The 10,421-nt window shown below is 33.3% G+C and overlaps 1 long non-coding RNA gene across 3 annotated transcripts; it reads left to right on the top strand.

Moving 5' to 3' along the window:
- Positions 1 to 4,461: 4,461 nt before the first annotated feature.
- On the top strand, positions 4,462 to 7,000 carry LOC140865052 (uncharacterized). 3 transcript variants are annotated; one of them, XR_012144480.1, is made up of 3 exons: positions 4,462 to 4,756; positions 6,004 to 6,115; positions 6,712 to 7,000. It is a non-coding gene; the product is annotated as an uncharacterized lncRNA (long non-coding RNA). The 3 variants fall into 3 exon arrangements; XR_012144479.1 differs by having other exon boundaries at positions 6,004 to 6,520; XR_012144478.1 differs by having other exon boundaries at positions 6,004 to 7,000.
- Positions 7,001 to 10,421: the final 3,421 nt, after the last annotated feature.

The raw sequence follows: 10,421 nt of genomic DNA, 5'->3' as shown, positions 1-10,421 counted from the left end.
TATTTATCTGGAATTTCTGATGGCCGGATCGCGAGTTATCGAAGCTTTTACGGGATGAAAATGGCGTCCAAAAATGGTTCAGCCGAGTTCTGCCTTTCTTTCTTGTTTTTCTTCTGATTATACACGTGAAGAGGAGATAAATATAAGCATATTTGCAGTTTAGTCCCTGAACTTTTAGCTATTTGCAATTCAGTCCCCGAAAAAGCGATTTAATTCAATTTCAATCCTTATTCATTTAAGAATATTAGAATTTAATTCTAAACTCTAAATATTCCCAAATTAAATATTCTCGGATTAAAATTAAATAATCCCGGGCCTTACATTTCTCCCCCACTAAGGCATGAGTTCGTCCTCGAAATCATAAGCAAGCTGTATATGCAATCTGTATAAACATAAGAGAATGAAATAACGGAAAACAGAATAAGAACTCACATCAATGAAACAACTCTGGAAATCTCTGTCTCATGTCTGACTCAGTCTCCCAAGTAGCTTCTTCAGTGCCATGTCGACTCCACTGAACCTTGACTAACTGAATTGTCTTATTTCTGAGCTGTTTATCTTTGCGATCAAGAATCTGAATAGGCTGCTCAAAATAACTAAGAGTCTCGTCAAGTTCAGATTCATCAGGCCGAAGAATATGGGAAGGATCAGGCTGATACTTCCGCATCATAGAGATATGGAATACGTCATGAATACCAGACAATGATGGAAGAAGAGTGAGTCGATAAGCAAGATCGCATATCTTCTCGATAATCTCATAAGGACCAATAAAACGCGGAAATAACTTTTCTCTCTTGCCAAATCTGACTGTACCTCTGAACGGAGAAATCTTCAAGAAAACTCTGTCTCCCTGATCAAAAGATAGAGGTTGTCATCTGATATTCGCATACTTTGCTTGTCTGTCTTGAGCTGTTTTCATTCTTTTTTGTATAAGCTTTACCTTTTCAGTCATTTCTCGGATCATATCTGGCCCAACATCTGGTAAGTCTGAGATATCATCCCAATATAATGGTGATCTGCATTTCTTTCTGTACAGTGCTTCAAATGGAGTCATCTCAATGCTAGTCTGATAGCTGTTATTATAAGAAAATTCTGCAAGTGGTAATGAATCTTGCCAACTAGCACCAAAATCTAGTACTACAGCTCTCAACATATCCTCAAGTGTCTGGATAGTCCGTTCTGACTGTCCGTCTGTTTGAGGATGATAAGCTGTACTCAGATGCAATTGAGTACCAAGAGCTTGTTGCAAGCTATGCCAAAAGTGTGATGTAAATCTAGGGTCTCGATCTAAAACAATAGATTTAGGCACACCATGTAATCTTACCACTTCTCTGACGTAGATATCTGCCATTTGATCATGTTTGTACGTCATTCTGTACGGAATGAAACATGCTGATTTCGTCAAACGATCAATAATCACCCAAATGGCATCGAACCCTCTGGATGAACGTGGTAGCTGTGTGACAAAATTCATGGAAATATGATCCTATTTCCATTCTGGAACTAATAAATTTGCAAGAGACCACCTCGCTTCTTTCGTTCAGCTTTCACCTGTTGGCAATTCAAACATTTAGACACAAAATCTGTGACATTTGCTTTCATTTGTTTCCACCAAAACTGTCTCTTCAGATCATTATAAATTTTTTTTGCCACCAGGATGAATACTGAATCGACTGCTGTGAGCCTCATTCAATATCTGTTGTTTCAAGTCTGAAACGTCTGGAACAACTAGTGTCCAAAAACTTACGCTCTGATACCACTTGTTGTGGGGATCCGGGTTGCTAATCTTATCTTAGGGCAATTAATGATTAATAAACAATTAATCACATAGTTGAAGAATACTCAAACCAAATAAATTTTTTTTTTTTTTTAGAAAAACTAGGTCCTCGCTCGATCGGTTAACTTCTACCAATCGAGCGAGCTGGAAATCTTAGCTCTCGGTCTGAGTTATTTTTGGCCTCGCTCGATCGGTCAAATCTTACCGATCGAGCGAGACCAAATGTCCAACTTTCTGTTTTTCAAAATAAGGGCCTCGCTCGATCGGTTAAATCCTACCGATCGAGCGGGCTACATTTCCAGAAAATCTGCAGGAAATGTTTTTGCTGTCAAAGATTGAACATGTAACATCTAGTCTTGTACAAGCTACAAAATAATATACATGCAATCGAATAACATCGTATAAACTCTCATACACACGATAGAAAAGCTAACATGTATTCTACAATAATATACAAAGTTCTTGTATCATTTCTAACATGGTTCATCAACTCAAAGTACAAGACATTCCGCTAAAACCCGTGTCCACACATGCTAAGACTCTATTTCGAGCTATCCCTGTCTTTTCTGACCAGCTCCTGCCCCACCTATTGCCATGCACAAATACAAAACAAAGCAATAGCCGGATACTTCCGGTGAGAATAAAATCCCAGTATAAACAACTTAAAGCGTGAGATAATAAACGTGAATGCAATGCATATGACAAAAGAGGCTATCAAGCTGATATCAATAGGATATGAGTTCTTGGGATCCCGAGGAAATAAAATCTTCAACAAACACCAACTCACCCAATCGAGGTGAAGTCGAATACTTTATTTTCTCTGACTTTGGTGCAACTATAGTGAGTCTTCTGGCTCTTGAAGTAAGTCTACATTCCGTGCCACTCAACTACAGCCCTCCAAACGTCATATGCACTCTAGGCCTTTCAACCCTCTGTGCTTTTCAAGCTGGAGTTCAAGATGAATGTAACATGTTTTGTATGCATTAAATGCTATAAAACACCTTGAACACTTACTCAAATAAGCAAGTAAAACAATCAAATCATCTAATCACATAAAACACATAATCAACCAAGTATGTGATTAACAAGGGAATACTCGAAACAATAGCTATTTCGAGCGTTCTATCCCATCTGGATTAGCTGTCATTTATACCTTTTGATAGCACGTCTGAAAGTAATTCAATTCTGCAATGACATCAATGATAAGTCATATCACAAAGCTGCTCAACTTTTCAACTCAATCTCAAGTGCAAATGCTAGCAAACCTTGCTTCAAATCCTTCTCGGTTAGAATCGAAGATCTCGAGTTCAGCAACTTCAATATAAAGCTGAGAAATAACATGTAGAAGGACTAACAAGATCAGATGCAACTCAAACTATGTTTCTTTCAATCAACAATATCAAAGTCTTGACATTTTTCGAATCGGCGGCGTAACGGCTAAAAACCGGCAATCCAAACGATATCCAAATCAATATATCAAGCACTTCTCAACCTAATTCTCCACATATAACTCAAAAATCAGCATAATCAGAAATGATAGGGTTCGAATTTTGCTTCTTAAAATCATAAGAAACCAAACGACAGTCTTTTTCCAAACCGTCTGCGAATACACAATCGGTACAGCTCATATATGCATATATCTTAAAATCATGAAATTCCATCTTCAACATAAAAATAAAGTATGAGAAAGCTCAATAAAATTTGTACCAAAACGAAACTCTCGGAGCGGTGATCGCAGATATATATTTATCTGGAATTTCTGATGGCCGGATCGCGAGTTATCGGAGCTTTTACGGGATGAAAATGGCGTCCAAAAATGGTTCAGCCGAGTTCTGCCTTTCTTTCTTGTTTTTCTTCTGATTATACACGTGAAGAGGAGATAAATATAAGCATATTTGCAGTTTAGTCCCTGAACTTTTAGTTATTTGCAATTCAGTTCCCGGAAAAGCGATTTAATTCAATTTCAATCCTTATTCATTTAAGAATATTATAATTTAATTCTAAACTCTAAATATTCCCAAATTAAATATTCTCGGATTAAAATTAAATAATCCCGGGCTTTACATTATATAAGCTCAAAATCGGTCTGATATCAGGACAAGTCCATTGATCTGGATGCTGAAAATATCTGAACAGAAATACTCGTTAAATTAGATGAGACTAGATCAAAGCTAGATCAGATCAATCAACACAGTCCAATCTCAATCCGAGCTGTTAAGTTAAAGGACAATAAAAGTTGTTGGTGATAGACGTTATTCTCTGTACTCGACAAAGCTTCAAAATGCTCCATTATATTTGGGAGGTACAAGGACACTTGTCATATCCTGATTGAATGTTGGATATAATAGAGGCAAACATTTTACCTGCTACTATTTTTAACGTTGAAGAAGATCACCTATAAATACTTGATGACAAATATGACTTTACGCAGCCTAACATCAACGGCGTATTTTAAAAGCATGCTGTTGATGTTATTATTAACAGCATGTACATTTGCGTGCGCTATTAATATATTGGTAGCGTGTAATAAGTGTACGCTGTCAATACTAATTTCCACGGCGTGTCCAAAATGGAATGCTGTTAAATCTTATATTAACAGCGTACAACTTGCACGCTGCCAATTTGTAAAATAAAATTATTTCATCCGCGTTAAATCCCCAAATTTCATTCCCCAATTTCTTCAATTTGCTTTTAGCGCCCTTTCTATCTCCAATGCCCAAAATTCTTGGCCCACATTTCCATCAATTTCTTTAGCGTCAATCTCCATCTCACTTAGATCTCGCCTAATCTGCATAATCGAGCGTATTAAAATCGTTCAGAAAAAAAAAAGGAAACACGGAGTCTCTGCAGGGTAGATGAGATCGCCTATGTTGTCCTGTAGAATATCGTCGGTGTATCTTTCCCCAGCACGGCCACTCTCTCTTTGACTGTGTAATGAAAAAATTCTACCCCGATCTCGTCCATAGCTGCCACTCCTTGGTAGGTCTCGTTTTCTTAATTTTCATTTTTAATGATGTGTTTCAACAAAACTTCTTGATGATTTCGATTTTCTTTGATTTTTTGTTGGGTTTTCTGTTTTTGATGATGGGTAGAAACAAAAGATTCTTGAGATTTTGTCTGATTTTGTTGGTTTTTCGAGCTTCAAGATGGAGTTCTGTTGGTACTTTGATGGATTTTTGTGTTTACTGACTCACACTTAATTTGCGATATTGAACGGTAATTTTAGTTCTTGGTTTAAACAGTTTATTCTCCGGCTTTGAATTTTATTTGTCGTGTTCTTAAACACCCAAGGATATTATTTGTATATATATGGTCGGCACAAACCAACTGTTTGTAGAAATTTCACTGTCATATTATAGGGTACAGACAATTTAGGCTTATATTTTAGTTTTTGTGATATGTTCGATCAATCTTCAAATGCTATTGTTCTAAATTTACTTTTTTTTGTTTCTTCTGAAGGGGTTGAAAGTTTTTTAAGTGTTGGTTTGCAAAATAAGTAACGTATCACTGATTAAGAACCTTACTTGTGATGGTGTGTAATGATAATCGGATTGTATTGTTGTACTCGGAAGTTGCTGGATGCTAGTGGGGTAAATTGTAGCATGAGACATGAGTAATTGTGTGAGATAGATAATGATTTTGTAGAATTTTTAACGTAATTGAGTCAACCGCTACATGTCAAATTTTTATTTCCTAAATTTCAAAAGCTAAACTTGATCGTATCTCAAGACAACTATTTTTTTTTTTCCATTTGAAAATTACTAATATTCTAGTAATGAAGTTTTTCAAACAAAATGCTTAAAAATCTTCATTATCCAGCAATACTGATCTACGTACGAGGCTAGGAAAAATAAATTCAATATCAAATCCAATTTATTTTAAAAATATGTAGTTATAATGCTTGAATGTTAAACTAATTTCCAATTAAAATTTTCAAGACAAGATACAAACTCTGATATCGCTATATGAAAGGCCTCAAAAATACAAGTAACCAAACAATATTCTGGAGTGATGTGTGGAGACTTAAAATTTTAATTTTAATAATACATATGAGTCCTTCCGAATCAAGATATGCATACGATTGCGTTTACTAAATTTGCATGTGCATTTGCTAACCTTGTAAACTATGTTTTTCATTTATCTAACTAGTACTTGAGAAATTAATTTTATCTTGCAAAGAGATTTTTTCTCTTGTAGGTTTGTGGAAATTGAATTTTTAATTGCAGGTCAACAAATTTGGATTCTTGGACTCCTGAGCAGTTGAAGTTGATGTTCTTCGGCGTAAATACTCGCGCTCAAGTTTTCTTCATTCAGCACGGATGAACTGATGGAGGCAAGGTAGATTCCATGAAATATGTTCATTTTCTCTCATTTGACTTGTACCAATCAAATATTGAGTGATGTTTTTTTAGTTCTTGCTAAAATTACAGATAAATTTATGATTGCTGAATGGAACAAACCTGCTTATAATTCCGTTAAAAATTGAAGAGTATAACGTGGCTCCATGCATGTTAATTAAGCTTTTGATAATGACACTGGTGGTAGTTTTGATATGATTGCTTTGTTTTTCTTCTAAGGATTGACTAAATATTTTCATGACTATTAAGTCTCACATTGATATCCATCAGATTGCTATGATCTATTAATGTTTTTGTCTCACACAACACTATGATTCTGTCATTCCACCTCCTTTTGGTTTCTTAGAAGCTTTCAACACCGCTGCCTCGGATCCTCAATCTCATGGTAACTTCATCACTTTGTCTTTTTCTTTTTACATTTTTGAAAAAGAACGATATATATAAGTTTAGCTATGCAGATTTGTGTCCATTTTGTCAGTACGTAGTAGTTTTTTGTATTTTTATTTGAAAGTAATTGGGTTATGATGATGTTTGATGTTTTGTTGATTTTGATTTCTATTAATTTTTAATATGTAGGCTTGTCATAACTTAGATATGAAGCATGCGACACTTAGTAATCATGTGAGGTAGAGCTTTTGGAACGTGACGGGCAACATAATTTGTACAACTTGGTGGATTTGGAAGCGAATACTTCTAGTCGTGTGATGAAAAATGATGGTTGTTTCTAAGTGAAATCGAGTTACTTTATTAAACTTTACATCTTATTTAGATAATGAAGAATTCTAATTAATTAGTTTGTATGACATACCTTGTTATTTTTTATAAATGTATTCATTTTCATTATTATGGTTTGATAATTTTTTGAGTTTCGATTTATTTCAATTTGTATAGGTATGCACATTATAATACAAAAAATTAAATAAAAATTACAAATCAGCAATCAACTTTTTCCGCAGCATGCTTTGCCTGCTATCAATAGTGTTTTTCGCAGCATGCTTTGTACGCTGTTGAAGTTTGTTAAGCACGCAATGTTGATGTTATTTTCCGCAGCATGCATTGCGCGCCGTGAATAACTTCGAACTTCAACAGCTTGGAGATGTGCAGTAGGCACTGCACGCTGCGGAAAGCCAATTTGCGGGCTGCGGAAAGCATTTTTTGTTGTAGGCTCTCGAAATTTAGAACTTTAAGATCATCATGCCTTCATAAGAAAACTCTGATATTTATCAGACAGACATGAAGCAGATCAAAGATCAAACTCAGAAATCAAGCTTATTGCTTTTTCAAACAATTGATGAAGATCACACTGTGATCGATAGTCAGACAAGCTTGTTGAAGCATAAGTTGTAACTCAATCAGTGTTTGATCTAATTTGAGAAGTTGATACTAGGAGTTCCTTTCAAGGGTTGATTGGATCGAATTTGTACAAGTTATTGTGTAAATCAAATTCTTCTAGTGAAATCCTTCTGGAAACAGAAGAAGGGGTGACGTAGAAGTTAAAATCTCTTGTTCCCACTTTTACTTAATGTATTTACTTGCTTGATTTGTCTTAGCTATTCAGTTCAATTTTGCAAGGAAGAAACATTCCGTCTGATCAGATAATTAAGTTATTTCGAGCAAAATTTGTTTAAGCAAAAATACTATTTATTCGAGCTGATAAGTTAGCTTAATTAAGTTTCCAAAATATTTTTAAGTGTGCATTCATCTCTCGCTACACACGCTTTTGATCCTAACATATACTTTTATAATTTTTATAGATACATAATATAATATAAATATAAATATATATAGATAATTAGATAATAATAAACTTTTTTGTAATTCAGTAAGGGGTAATTCAGTGCGGTGTGCATTTCAAGAATAATGACTTTAATTCCGAAAACATTATCCATAATTTTTTGCCAGTGGAATAATAGAGAGATAGCTTTTTAGACAATTTTTTTAAAAAAATATTTAACCATAGTTTTCCGGCTGTCAAGTGGTAAAAATGTGGAATCATCGTCTTTCTTTCTAAAAATTATGATAATTTTTATTAAAAATTATAACTGATCCAAATTAAATGCTACAACATACAATTTTTAATCTGTGCAGTAGTTGAAACATTATATTTGAAACGTTGTCTCTGACAAGTAGAAAAAAATTTAGTCCAATTATTAATACTTGAATATGACAAGCTAACTGAGCAATTTTAATGTCACGTTAATATTTTTTGATTTGTCATGTTAATATTTTTCAGTGTCACATTAATAATTGAACAAAAATAGCCGAAAATTTAAAGCTAGTATATCAAAATCAAACTTTGAAAACATAATTGATCAAAACACAAAATTGAACAAGTTAGTAATTAAAGAAATGCAAAACTATTTTTCCAAATTTTTTGAAGAAGATATGGTTCAAAAATCTTGAATGTGATGTGAAGCCCAAACACACTTCTTTTTGTTTGCTCCTGTAAGGGAGTGAAAGGGCATGTAAAAGATGTATCTGGAGAGTTCTATACCATTATATATATTCTTTTATATAAATATATATCGAGGTATTTAATGCCCTTAGCCAACTGCTAGCATTGATATATAGTGGAGGGAATCATACAGGAGCAGTTCTCTCTCTATAGCAAATCAGCGTAGACAGTAGACACCATTACATTTCCAACAACTGGCGGCAGAAAATTATTACAACTCATTCACAAGTTTTTTCAAGCATTAATTTTTGTTGCTCCTTCAAACTGTAAGTGATTTCTGTTGTATATGTATTATATGTCTTTTCATGATCTTGGTACTGAGTATTTTGACTTTTTTTAGCTACAAGATCTAAAATCTGAAACAAGCTAATTAAGATAAGGTTTCACATTGAAACTTTTGAGACAAATGGTGTTCACAATCACAGGCGCAAGTGCATGTTAAATCTACGTTTAATTCAGATTTATGATGAGAACTAGCTATGTTAGGGTTGATATGAGTTGAGATGATAATGTGAATAATGTTAATTTTGTTAACACAAATCTTAGTGTGTAATTTTTCGTTCTCTATGTTATATGATAATACATTTTTATTGTCGAAGAATATGCCTACTTTTTGTTGAGTGATTTCTATCACCATCTCTTAAACTTCTTTGATGAGGGTTTTTTTTTTTTTTGGGTATTTTGTTGAATAAATTATTTGATGAGTTTTTTTTTTTTTTTTTTGGGTATTTTGTTGAATAAATACTATTGATGAAACCAAAATAGAGGATAAATGGCAGGCTCACTTTAGGGCATGCTTATTTCCAATTTTTAAATCCTAAATGGAAGAACTTGAGAATCAGTTTTAAATCTTTTTTTTAAAGGAAAAATTGTACACTTTAAAATTAAAGCGCATCTTATCATAGATTTCGTTACACGTCTTTGTTAGAATTTTTGTTCTATGTAATAGATTTACGTGAAGGGTTGTAATCTTCAAACCAAATCTATAAAAACAAATGAATTATTCTTCCCTCCATATTAATAGAGGATTAAGAATATTCTGACAAATTGAGAAATTTGTGATTTGATCCTGTAAAGAATTTAAGGAGATTAGGTTGCGGACTGCTTCGTCAAATAAATTTGTTGTCATGGATTCCGATATGTTTTAATTTACGGTAATTATTTCTCATGATTTGATATGAATGTTTAAGGATGCTATTGTGTTTATTAGGAAATTTAAAGACTTAACAGTGTCTCCCGGCCTTTTGTGAAAAAAATAAAGCTATTTCCTTTCATTTACAAATTACTTGAAACATTTTCAAATTCAGGAGTAGTTTTGGTTTCAAATAAGGTTGCTCAGACTTGGTTTGAATTGGAATCTTCAAAAGCACAAATGGCCGCCGTGGCTCAATAAATTATTTATTTATACCGAGTTCTATTTTTTATTGTACTTTTGAAGATTCCGATTCAATATAATGAGTTATATTTTTTTATTGTAATTTTTATTTGTTGATAAATTTTATGAAATTAATTCTAATTTCATTCATAATTCTAATTTCTGTGCATCAGGCTAGTTTTATCAATGATTTCTCCGGATTAGCTTGATTTTACAAATTTTAAGTTGTAAAATTTCTGAATCTGGATACATAAGTTGTAATTCAATGATATTGTGATTTTTTTAAAAAAATGAATTAACTTATTTATCCAATTATTATATTTTAAAAACGGCTAGGTTAATCATTCAATCGTAGTACAATAACATCCAAGAAGTTATTAAACATTGCACGTATCACTATCATTGAAATATATATATTCGATAACAACTGAATCATAATTATTACAAAATCAATCC

The sequence above is a fragment of the Henckelia pumila genome, chromosome 4 (assembly GCF_033568475.1).
Source record: "Henckelia pumila isolate YLH828 chromosome 4, ASM3356847v2, whole genome shotgun sequence".
NCBI classification, from domain to species: Eukaryota; Viridiplantae; Streptophyta; class Magnoliopsida; order Lamiales; family Gesneriaceae; genus Henckelia; species Henckelia pumila.
This window is presented reverse-complemented; position numbering and strand designations above follow the sequence as displayed.